We start from the raw sequence: 12,310 nt of genomic DNA, 5'->3' as shown, positions 1-12,310 counted from the left end.
GCATAATATTCCATGGTGTATATGTGCCACATTTTTCCAATCCAGTCTATTATCAATGGGCATTTGGGTTGATTCCAGGTCTTTGCTATTGTAAACAGTGCTGCAATGAACATTCGTGTACATGTGTCCTTATAGTAGAACGATTTATAGTCTTTTGGATATATACCCAGTAATGGGATTGCTGGGTCAAATGGAATTTCTATTTCTAAGGCCTTGAGGAATCGCCACACCGTCTTCCACAATGGTTGAACTAATTTACACTCCCACCAGCAGTGTAAAAGTGTTCCTTTTTCTCCACATCCTCTCCAGCATCTGTTGTCTCCAGATTTTTTAATGATCGCCATTCTAACTGGCGTGAGATGGTATCTCAATGTGGTTTTGATTTGCATTTCTCTGATGACCAGTGACGATGAGCATTTTTTCATATGATTGTTGGCCTCATATATGTCTTCTTTCGTAAAGTATCTGTTCATATCCTTTGCCCACTTTTGAATGGGCTTGTTTGTTTTTTTCCTGTAAATCTGTTTGAGTTCTTTGTAAATTCTGGATATCAGCCCTTTGTCAGATGGGTAGACTGCGAAAATTTTTTCCCATTCTGTTGGTTGCCGATCCACTCTAGTGACTGTTTCTTTTGCCGTGCAGAAGCTGTGGAGTTTGATTAGGTCCCATTTGTCTATTTTGGCTTTTGTTGCCAATGCTTTTGGTGTTTTGTTCATGAAGTCCTTGCCTACTCCTATGTCCTGGATAGTTTTGCCTAGATTTCCTTCTAGGGTTTTTATGGTGCCAGGACTTATGTTTAAGTCTTTAATCCATCTGGAGTTAATTTTAGTGTAAGGTGTTAGGAAGGGGTCCAGTTTCTGCTTTCTGCACATGGCTAGCCAGTTTTCCCAACACCATTTGTTTAAACATGGAATCCTTGCCCCATTGCTTGTTTTTGTCAGGTTTATCAAAGATTGTATAGTTGTAGATATGTTGTGTTGCCTCCGGTGCCTCTGTTTTGTTCCATTGGTCTATATCTCTGTTTTGGTACCAGTACCATGCTGTTTTGATTACTGTAGCCTTGTAGTATAGTTTGAAATCTGGTAGTGTGATGCCCCCCGCTGTGTTCTTTTTGCTTAGAATTGACTTGGCTATGCCGGCTCTCTTTTGGTTCCATATGAAGTTCATGGTGGTTTTTTCCAGTTCTGTGAAGAAAGTCAATGGTAGCTTGATGGGGATAGCGTTGATTCTGTAAATTACTTTGGGCAGTATAGCCATTTTCATGATATTAATTCTTCCTAACCATGAACATGGAATGTTTCTCCATCTGTTTGTGTCCTCTCTGATTTCGTTGAGCAGTGGTTTGTAGTTCTCCTTGAAGAGGTCCCTTACGTTCCTTGTGAGTTGTATTCCAAGGTATTTTATTCTTTTTGTAGCAATTGAGAATGGCAGTTCGCTCTTGATTTGGCTTTCTTTAAGTCTGTTATTGGTGTAGACGAATGCTTGTGATTTTTGCACATTTATTTTATATCCTGAGACTTTGCTGAAGTTGTTTATCAGTTTCAGGAGTTTTTGGGCTGAGGCAATGGGGTCTTCTAGGTATACTATCATGTCGTCTGCAAATAGAGACAATTTGGCTTCCACCTTTCCTATTTGAATACCCTTTATTTCTTTTTCTTGCCTGATTGCTCTGGCTAGAACTTCCAGTACTATATTGAATAGGAGTGGTGAGAGAGGGCATCCTTGTCTAGTGCCAGATTTCAAAGGGAATGCTTCCAGTTTTTGCCCATTCAGTATGATATTGGCTGTTGGTTTGTCATAAATAGCTTTTATTACTTTGAGATACGTTCCATCGATACCGAGTTTATTGAGGGTTTTTAGCATAAAGGGCTGTTGAATTTTGTCAAATGCCTTCTCTGTGTCAATTGAGATAATCATGTGGTTTTTGTTTTTGGTTCTGTTTATGTGGTGAATTACGTTGATAGACTTGCGTATGTTGAACCAGCCTTGCATCCCCGGATGAATCCTACTTGATCATGATGAATAAGTTTTTTGATTTGCTGTTGCAATCGGCTTGCCAATATTTTATTGAAGATTTTTGCATCTATGTTCATCATGGATATTGGCCTGAAGTTTTCTTTTCTCGTTGGGTCTCTGCCGGGTTTTGGTATCAGGATGATATTGGTCTCATAAAATGATTTGGGAAGGCTTCCCTCTTTTTGGATTGTTTGAAATAGTTTTAGAAGGAATGGTACCAGCTCCTCCTTGTGTGTCTGGTAGAATTCGGCTGTGAACCCATCTGGACCTGGGCTTTTTTTGTGTGGTAGGCTCTTAATTGCTGCCTCAACTTCTGACCTTGTTATTGGTCTATTCATAGTTTCAGCTTCCTCCCGGTTTAGGCTTGGGAGGACACAGGAGTCCAGGAATTTATCCATTTCTTCCAGGTTTACTAGTGTATGCGCATAGAGTTGTTTGTAATATTCTCTGATGGTGGTTTGAATTTCTGTGGAATCTGTGGTGATTTCCCCTTTATCATTTTTTATTGCATCTATTTGGTTGTTCTCTCTTTTATTTTTAATCAATCTGGCTAGTGGTCTGTCTATTTTGTTGATCTTTTCAAAAAACCAGCTCTTGGATTTATTGATTTTTTGAAGGGTTTTTCGTGTCTCAATCTCCTTCAGCTCAGCTCTGATCTTAGTAATTTCTTGTCTTCTGCTGGGTTTTGAGTTTTTTTGATCTTGCTCCTCTAGCTCTTTCAATTTTGACGATAGGGTGTCAATTTTGGATCTCTCCATTCTCCTCATATGGGCAGTTATTGCTATATACGTTCCTCTAGGGACTGCTTTAAATGTGTCCCAGAGGTTCTGGCACGTTGTGTCTTCGTTCTCATTGGTTTCGAAGAACTTCTTTATTTCTGACTTCATTTCGTTGTTTACCCAGTCAACATTCAAGAGCCAGTTGTTCAGTTTCCATGAAGCTGTGCGGTTCTGGGTCGGTTTCTGAATTCTGAGTTCTAACTTGATTGCACTATGGTCTGAGAGGCTGTTTGTTATGATTTCAGTTGTTTTGCATTTGTTGAGCAGTGCTTTACTTCCAATTATGTGGTCAATTTTTGAGTAGGTGTGATGTGGTGCTGAGAAAATGTGTATTCTGTGGATTTGGGGTGGAGAGTTCTGTAAATGTCCACCAGGTTTGCTTGCTCCAGGTCTGAGTTCAAGCCCTGGGTATCCTTGTTGATTTTCTGTCTGGTTGATCTGTCTAGTATTGACAGTGGAGTGTTAAAGTCTCCCACTATTATTGTGTGGGATTCTAAGTCCTTTTGTAAGTCATTAAGAACTTGCCTTATGTATCTGGGTGCTCCTGTGTTGGGTCCATATATGTTTAGGATCATTAGCTCTTCTTGTTGTATCGATCCTTTTACCATTATGTAATGGCCTTCTTTGTCTCTTTTGATCTTTGTTGCTTTAAAGTCTATTTTATCAGAGATGAGAATTGCAACTCCTGCTTTTTTTTGCTTTCCATTAGCTTAGTAAATCTTCCTCCATCCCTTTATTTTGAGCCTTTGTGTATCCTTGCATGTGAGATGGGTTTCCTGGATACAGCACACTGATGGGTTTTGGATTTTTATCCAATATGCCAGTCTGTGTCTTTTGATTGGTGCATTTAGTCCATTTACATTTAGGGTTAATATTGTTATGTGTGAATTTGATACTGCCATTTTGATGCTAAGTGGCTGTTTTGCCTGTTAGTTGTTGTAGATTCTTCATTATGTTGAAGCTCTTTAGCATTCAGTGTGATTTTGGAATGGCTGGTACTGATTGATCCTTTCTATGTGTAGTGCCTCTTTTAGGAGCTCTTGTAAAGCAGGCCTGGTGGTGACAAAATCTCTGAGTACTTGCTTGTTTGCAAAGGATTTTATTCTTCCTTCACTTCTTAAGCTCAGTTTGGCTGGATATGAAATTCTGGGTTGAAAGTTCTTTTCTTTAAGAATGTTGAATATTGGCCCCCACTCTCTTCTGGCTTGTAGTGTTTCTGCCGAGAGATCTGCTGTGAGTCTGATGGGCTTCCCTTTGTGGGTGACCCGACCTTTCTCTCTGGCTGCCCTTAGTATTCTCTCCTTTATTTCAACCCTGTTGAATCTGACGATTATGTGCCTTGGGGTTGCTCTTCTTGCAGAATATCTTTGTGGTGTTCTCTGTATTTCCTGCAATTGAGTGTTGGCTTGTCTTGCTAGGTGGGGGAAATTTTCCTGGATGATGTCCTGAAGAGTATTTTCCAGCTTGGATTCATTCTCTTCGTCCCCTTCTGGTACACCTATCAAACGTAGGTTAGGTCTTTTCACATAGTCCCACATTTCTTGGAGACTTTGTTCATTCCTTTTTGCGCTTTTTTCTCTGATCTTGGTTTCTCATTTTATTTCATTGAGTTGGTCTTCGACTTCAGATATTCTTTCTTCTGCTTGGTCAGTTCGGCTATTGAAACTTGTGTTTGCTTCACGAAGTTCTCGTATTGTGTTTTTCAGCTCCTTTAATTCATTCATATTCCTCTCTAAGGTATCCATTCTTGTTATCATTTCCTCGAATCTTTTTTCAAGGTTCTTAGTTTCTTTGCATTGATTTAATACATGATCTTGTAGCTCACAAAAGTTTCTCATTATCCATCTTCTGAAGTCTAATTCCGTCATTTCGTCACAGTCATTCTCCGTCCAGCTTTGCTCCCTTGCTGGTGAGGAGTTTTGGTCCTTTCTAAGAGGCGAGGTGTTCTGGTTTCGGGTGTTTTCCTCCTTTTTGCACTGGTTTCTTCCCATCTTTGTGGATTTGTCCGCTGGTCGTCTGCGTACTTGCTGACTTTTCGTTTGGGTCTCTGAGTGGACACCCAGAATGTTGATGATGAAGTATTTCTGTTTCTTGGTTTTCCTTCTACGAGTCTAGCCCCTTCGCTGTATGACTGCTGAGGTCCGCTCCAGACCCTGCTTGTCTGGGGTGCACCTCTAGTAGCTGTGGCACAGCGAGGGATGCTACCAGTTTCTTTTTCTGCTCTCTTTGTCCCAGGATGATGCCTGCCTAATGTCAGTCTTTTGGATATAGAGGGGTCAGGGAGCTGCTTGAGGAGACAGTTTGTACTTTATAGGGGTTTAATTGCTGAGCTGTGCACTCTGTTGTTCATTCAGGGCTGTTAGGCTGCTATGTTTGATTCTGCTGCAACAGAGCTCATTAAAAAACCCTTTTTTTTTTTTCTCAAATGCTCCGTGTTGAGGGGTTTGGGCTTTATTTTTGGATGTCCGATCAGGTGTCCTGCCCAGCTAGAAGGCAGACTAGCCACTGTTTGGCTGCCGAGGCTCCGCCCTGCTGTTGTGTGATTCGCGCTGTTCCTGCCGGCTCTGCTGTGGTCTCCGCCACGCCCTGCGGCGGAGTCTCTTTGTTGTAGCGTGTTGCCTCAGCAACGGCAGGCTGCGTCAGCTGTGGGCGTGTATCTCAGTAGGGACGGGTTACCTCGGCAACGGCTGGCTGCGTCAGCAATGGGCGTGTATCTCAGTTTGGGCGGGTTGCCTCGGCAACGGCTGGCTGCGTCAGCAGTGGGCGTGTATCTCAGTTGGGGTGGGTTGCCTTGGCAACGGCTGGCTGCGTCAGCAGTGGGCGTGTATCTCAGTTTGGGTGGGTTGCCTCGGTAGTGGTGGATGCCCCTCCCCCACAGAGCGTCTCGGACCGTCTGCTCGGGACAGTTTGAAATCGCGGTTTTGTTCGTCCCACTGGGTATCCCAATCCCTGCAATCCCCTGGGCTGGCCTACTGTCCAAGTCTCGTTCAGTCTCAAGTCCAGCCCTCTCAAGTCTCAGGTTGCTGGTTCAACAGGGCACCCGGACAAGCGCGCCCTGTGGGGATTGCTGGGTAGGGCCGGCCGCCGCCGCCCCGGCTGCCGGCTTCGCCAGGCAGACCTACTGCCTGGCGTCCCGTGTCTTTTTTATACTTGAGAGTTTCCCCGTTCTGTGGGCAACAAAGATCAGTCTGGAAATGCCGCTCTGACTCACCGTTTGCGGATTCAACGAGAAGAGCTCCAATCCTCGGTCACTTTTCTTAAGTTTTCAGTTTCCTCCTTGAGAATTGGGATAACAGTAGTTCCCTGTAAGCTATGAACTTAATGTGTCTCCCCCAAATTTATATGTTGAAACCTAAGCCTCAACATGATAGTATTTGGAGATTGGGTCTTTGGATGGTGATTAGGTCTTTAGGGGAGAGCCCTCATGAATGGGATCAGTGCCTTTATAAGGGCTGAAGAGACCAGAGTTCTCTCCTTCTACCATGTGAGGACACAGCTAGAAAGTGTCATCAATGAACCAGAAATCTGTTGGTGCCTTGGTCTTGGACTTCCCAGCCTCTGGAATTGTTAGAAATAAATGTGTGTTGTTTATAAGTTACCCAGTGTATGGTATTTGGTTATAGTAGCCCAAACCACAGGTTCTGCAGGCATTTCCCATTCCTGGGCTTGTAGGACTCACACTTGGCAAGGCTTTTAAGACATAATAGTCAAGACTGTGGAGTTTCTGGTGCTCCTGAACTGTGTTTGACCAACAAAGGGGATGGTCTACTTGATACCATAGTGTTACAAATTTGAGGGCCAAATGTTTATAGAGATTTCCTGAAAACAGTCTTTTTCATTCAAAAAAGTTTCAGGAAAAGCTAGTTAAGCAATGTGAAACAACTTTCTTGAGTGACTGTAGGATCTCTCAAACACTTTAATGAATATTTTGAATCTCAAGGAATGAGGTGATGGTACACAGTATCTTCCAAGCTTATTTGATCAGAGAATATCCTTTTCAGGGTGCTTCTTTTACTGTCTTCCTGAACAGTAATGCTTCAAAGAACACAGCTTGAGAGTTGACATAGACTTCATTCAGTGCCAGGACATAAAGCAAATTCTAAGATCTTTGGATTTTCTGATTTGATTTTTTTTCTCTGGAGGTAACACAAAAAATACATTATAGGAATCATGTTTGTTTTATGAGATGTTAATTAATCTCCAAGTATTTGTGATGCCTTAGAAAAATAGTATCTCTGGGGTCAGGTATGGTGGCTCACGCCTGTAATAGCAGCACTTTGGGAGGCCGAGGCAGGTGTCTCACCTGAGGTCAGGAATTTGAGACCAGCCTGGCCAACATGGTTAAGCTCATCTCTACTGAAAATATAAAAATTAGCCTGGTAATGGTGGTAAACACCTATAATCCTAGTCACTTGGGAGGCTGAGGCAGAAGAATCGCTTGAACCCAGGAGGCAGAGGTTGCAGTGAGCTGAGATCACGCCATTGCACTCCAGCCTAGATGACAAGAGTGAGACTTCATCTCCCCCCCAAAAAAAGAAAATAAAAATAGTATCTCTGGTTTTATTGTCTATTATGACTCTATTTTCCCATCCTAATTTTTTTCTAAGTCTTTCTTGAATCTGTTGGATTTTAAAAAATTCTGAATAATTTAAAAATTTACTCTCTGTTTTATAAATATAGCATTCCTTATTTTCCCTCAAATTTCTTGGCTCAGACTTCAAGTTGAGCCTCATTTGAGTGTTGTAGGACTCTCTAATTTTGCAGTGTCAGATGTGGATCCCTTATTAACTCAGTAAATCAAATGATTAAAAAACTGTGAATATTCTAAATTTCTCTGTTCTGGGATATCAATAATGGTATGGTTTTAATGAGAAAATCACAAGGGAGTATATGTTACATATCAATAATAAATTACAAAATATTATCTTGTACTATTTATAGGTTAGGAAGTGTTCCTTTTTTGCTTCTATAAAGGACTTGAGAAATTTAGAAGCAAAGATACATTTTCAATACCATTTTTAGGCAGAAAGAAGATAATCAACAACATCACCAATAAACTATACAGGAGGGAGAAATAAGTGTGCCAAAATATAGGTTGATGTTACAGCAATTGAAAATTAAATTAGGTTCAGGTCTTCCTGGAAGCCAGCGGAAGACAAAAGGAACAGGGTAGGGACAAAGCATTATGAGGTTATAACACAGATCTTTAATTAGCAAAGGTATTTCTTTGAGGGTTTAGCAAATGAGATAAGAATACATTGCTCCGTAGTGAACCAACTAGTTCCGGGGATAGAATTAAGAATTTCCAGAAGAATGAAAGTCTTATTGTATACCACTTGGGCTTTTACAACTTTGGGCAGAAAAATTCACTCAGTGGAAGAAGGTTTTCTTAAAAATTATCACATTGTATTGCTTAATATCCTTATGGTGAGCAATCTAATGGAGGCTGTGGACCAAAGAGCCAGGAAGTCCCATAGATTGAACTAAATCAATGTCGATTCACCACTGATCATCACTGGAAAGACATCTTCAGCCTTTTTAGGTGCATGGGTCAAAAAGGCAGCCCCTTGGTGTATCTATTTGCATGCTATATCATTATCTATCTATCTATCTATGTATCTATCTATGTATCTATCTATGTATCTATCTATCTATCTATCTATCTATCTATCTATGTCTGTCTCCCTCCCTCCCTCCCTCCCTCCCTCTCTCTCTCTCTCTCTCTCTCTCTCTATATATATATATATATATATATATATATGTATGTATTTCACACCATAAAAACAATTTAGAAATGAAAAGTCCTGAGGCTGCCATACTGTTTCCCTGTCCAGAACTCATTTCTGTGTCACTCCTGGCCCCTTGAATGTCCTTATGTCTGGCAATAGTCCTGGGAAACTGTACCTGCAGCTAGGCAGTATTCTTATGTCTTCTTGAGATCCTGAAGGATACTGTTCCCTGGTGCTCCTTTCTACAAACTGCTAATACTTTGGGGTTTAGAGTCATCTGGTGATAAGTATTTTCTCCAGTAGACACGAGTCCAATACTTTGATGCACTTTAAAAATGATATTTTTTGAAAAATAAAAGAAGATGGCCCTTTTAGGAGCAGCTCAGGATTGCAGCTCCAGTGAAAGTGCAGAGGGTGAATGGACACTGCATTTCCAGATGGATCTTTATTGCCCACAGACCAGGAGATTCCTAGGTGGAGGAGCCCTATGGGTCGCCAGTGTGGCTGTTTTGGCCAGTGTGGCTGTTTTAGCCAGCACGGCTGTTTAGCCGGCACCACAGTGTGGCAGCTCACTATACAAAATACACTGGTCTGGTTGCCCTTTTAAGCTGTCCAGGAGATTCCCAGGCAGTGCCATTGTTTCAGCTGGTGCAGTGGGTCACCGTACGGGAAATCACACAGATCCCAGTGCCCTTTCAGCAGGCCACTGGAACACCTAGGAGAGAGTCAATGGTTCAACTGCAAAAAAAAAAAAGGCTCTGAGGCAGGGAGCCAGGTGATCAGGCTTGGCGTGTCCCACCCGGACAAAAACAAACAAAAAACCCAGCAATTGGAAACGCTCAGGGTTGAGAGTTTCACGGCAAGCACAGCTGAACCCAGGGTGGTGCAGCTCAGTGGGGGAGGGGCGTCCGCCTTTACCGAGGCACTCCACCCCTACGGAGGTAGTCCGCCATTGCTGAGGCAGCTTGCCGTTGCCGAGGCAACCCGCCATAACAGAGAGAGTCTGCCATTACAGAGGTGGGCCACCATTGCCGAGGCAGTTCTAACCACCCCATATAAACAGGACTACAGGGAAGCTCAACGGCAGTAGGGCAGAGCTCAGCAAAGCCTCTGCAGGCAGACAGTGACTAGGCTGCCTCCTTGCTGGGCAGTGCAGCCCCCCCAAAAAAAAAAGGCAGCAGCACAACGGACACTCATAAATAAAGCCCTAATGCCCTGGAACAGAGCACCTGGGGAAAAAAAGGCGGTTTATGAATTCTGCTGCAGCAGACTTAAACGTACCTGCCTAGCAGCTCTGAAAGAACATGGAGCTCACAGCTCAACACTTGAAACTTCTATAAAGAACAGACTGTCTCCTCAAGCAGCTCCCTGACCTCTGTATATCCAAAGAGTCACCTCACAAAGGACTGATCAGACTGACATTTGGTGGGCATCATTCTGGGACAAAGAAAGAAGAAGAATAGCAGAAGAAGAAACTGGTAGCAACCCTTACTGTTCTGCAGCTGCTGCAGGTGATCCCCAGGCAAGCAGGGCCTGGAGTGGACCTCAGCAGTCCTACAGCAGAGGGGCCAGACTGTTAGAAGGAAAACTAAGAAAGAGAAATAACTTCATCATCAACAACCTGGACGTCCACTCAGAGACCCAATCTGAAAATCAGCAACTACACAGATGACAGATGGATAAATCCACAAAGATGGGAAGAAACCAGCGCAAACAGGAGGAAAACACCTGAAACCAGACACCTCTCCTCCTACAAGGGATCACAACTCCTCACCAGCAAGGGAACAAAGCTGGATGGAGAATGAGTGTGATGAAACGACAGAATAGAATTCAGAAGGTGGATAATGAGAAACTTCTGTGAGCTAAAAGAACATGTTCTAACACAATGCAAAGAAACTATGAACCTTGAAAAAAGATTTGAAAAAAGATTTGAGGAAATGATGACAAGAATGGATAACTTAGAGAGGAATATGAATGACTTGAAGGAGCTGAAAAACACAACACGAGAACTTCGTGAAGGATGCACGAGTTTCAACAGCAGAATTGACCAAGCAGAAGAAAGAATATCAGAAGTTGAAGACCAACTCCATGAAATAAAACGAGAAACCAGGATTAGAGAAAAAAATGCAAAAAGGAATGAACAAAGTCTCCAGGAAATGTGGGACTATGTGAAGAGACCTAACCTACGTTTGATAGGTGTGCCAGAATGTCACAAAGAGAACAAATCCAAGCTGGAAAATACTCTTCAGGATATTATCCAGGAAAATTTCCCCAACCTAGCAAGGCAGGCCAACATTCAAATCCAGGAAATACGGAGAACACCACAAAGATATTCCGCAAGAAGAGCAACCCCAAGGCACATAATCATCAGATTCACCAGGGTTGAAATGAAGGAGAAAATACTAGGGGCAGCCAGAGAGAAAGGTCGGGTCACCCAAAAAGGGAAGCCCATCAGACTCACAGCAGATCTCTTGGCAGAAACCCTACAAGCCAGAAGAGAGTGGGGGCCAATATTCAACATCCTTAAAGAAAAGAACTTTCAACCCAGAATTTCATATCCAGCCAAACTGAGCTTCATAAGGAAGGAAAAATAAAATCCTTTGCAAGCAAGCAAGTACTCAGAGATTTTGTCACCACCAGGCCTGCTTTACAAGAGCTCCTGAAAGAGGCACTACACATAGAAAGGAACAACCAGTACCAGCCACTCCAAAAACATACCAAATGCTAAAGAGCATTAACAAAATGAAGAATCTGCATCAACTAATGGGCAAAACAGCCAGCTAGCATCAAAATGGCAGGATCAAATTCACACATAACAATATTAACCCTAAATGTAAATGGGCTAAGTGCACCAATCAAAAGACACAGACTGGCAGATTGGATAAAAATCCAAAACCCATCAGTGTGCTGTATCCAGGAAACCCATCTCAGATGCAAGGATACACAAAGGCACAAAATAAAGGGGTGGAGGAAGATTTACCAAGCAAATGGAGAGCAAAAACAAGCAGGAGTTGCAGTTCTTGTCTCTGATAAAATAGACATTAAAGCAACAAAGATCGAAAGAGACAAAGAAGGACATTACATAGTGGTAAAACGATCGATACAACAAGAAGAGCTAATGATCCTAAATATGTATGGACCCAGTACAGGAGCACCGAGATACAGAAGGCAAGTTTTTAATGACTTACAAAGAGACTTAGACTTTCACACAATAATAGGGGGAGACTTTAACACTCCACTGTCAATATTAGACAGATCAACCAGACAGAAAATCAACAAGGATATCCAGGACTTGAACTCAGACCTGGAACAAGCAAACCTGATAGACATTTACAGAACTCTCCACCCCATTTCCACAGAATATACATTCTTCTCAGCACCATATCACACCTACTCTAAAATTGACCACATAATTGGAAGGAAATCACTCCTCAGCAAATGCAAAAGAACGGAAATTATAACAGTCTCTCAGATCACAGTGCAATCAAGTTAGAACTCAGAATTCAGAAACTAACTCAGAACCGCACAGCTTCATGGAAACTGAACAACTGGCTCTTGAATGTTGACTGGATAAACAATGAAATGAAGGCAGAATAAAGAAGTTCTTCGAAACCAATGAAAACGAAGACACAACATACCAGAATCTCTGGGACACATTTAAAGCAGTCTCTAGAGGAAAATATATAGCAGTAAGTGCCCACATGAGAAGAGTGGAGAGATCCAAAATTGACACCCTATCATCAAAATTGAAAGAGCTAGAGGAGCAAGATCAAACAACCTCAAAAC

At 42.3% G+C, this 12,310-nt stretch overlaps 1 long non-coding RNA gene across 7 annotated transcripts in view; it reads left to right on the top strand.

The window, feature by feature from the left end:
* The window catches only part of LOC144579174 (uncharacterized), a 331,105-nt gene that overhangs the window by 100,488 nt on the left and 218,307 nt on the right, over positions 1-12,310 (top strand). The window lies entirely within an intron of this gene.

Source organism: Callithrix jacchus, chromosome 14 (genome assembly GCF_049354715.1).
Source record: "Callithrix jacchus isolate 240 chromosome 14, calJac240_pri, whole genome shotgun sequence".
NCBI lineage: Eukaryota > Metazoa > Chordata > Mammalia > Primates > Cebidae > Callithrix > Callithrix jacchus.
Note: the sequence above shows the minus strand (reverse complement) of the source record. Positions and strands in the feature narration are given on the sequence as shown.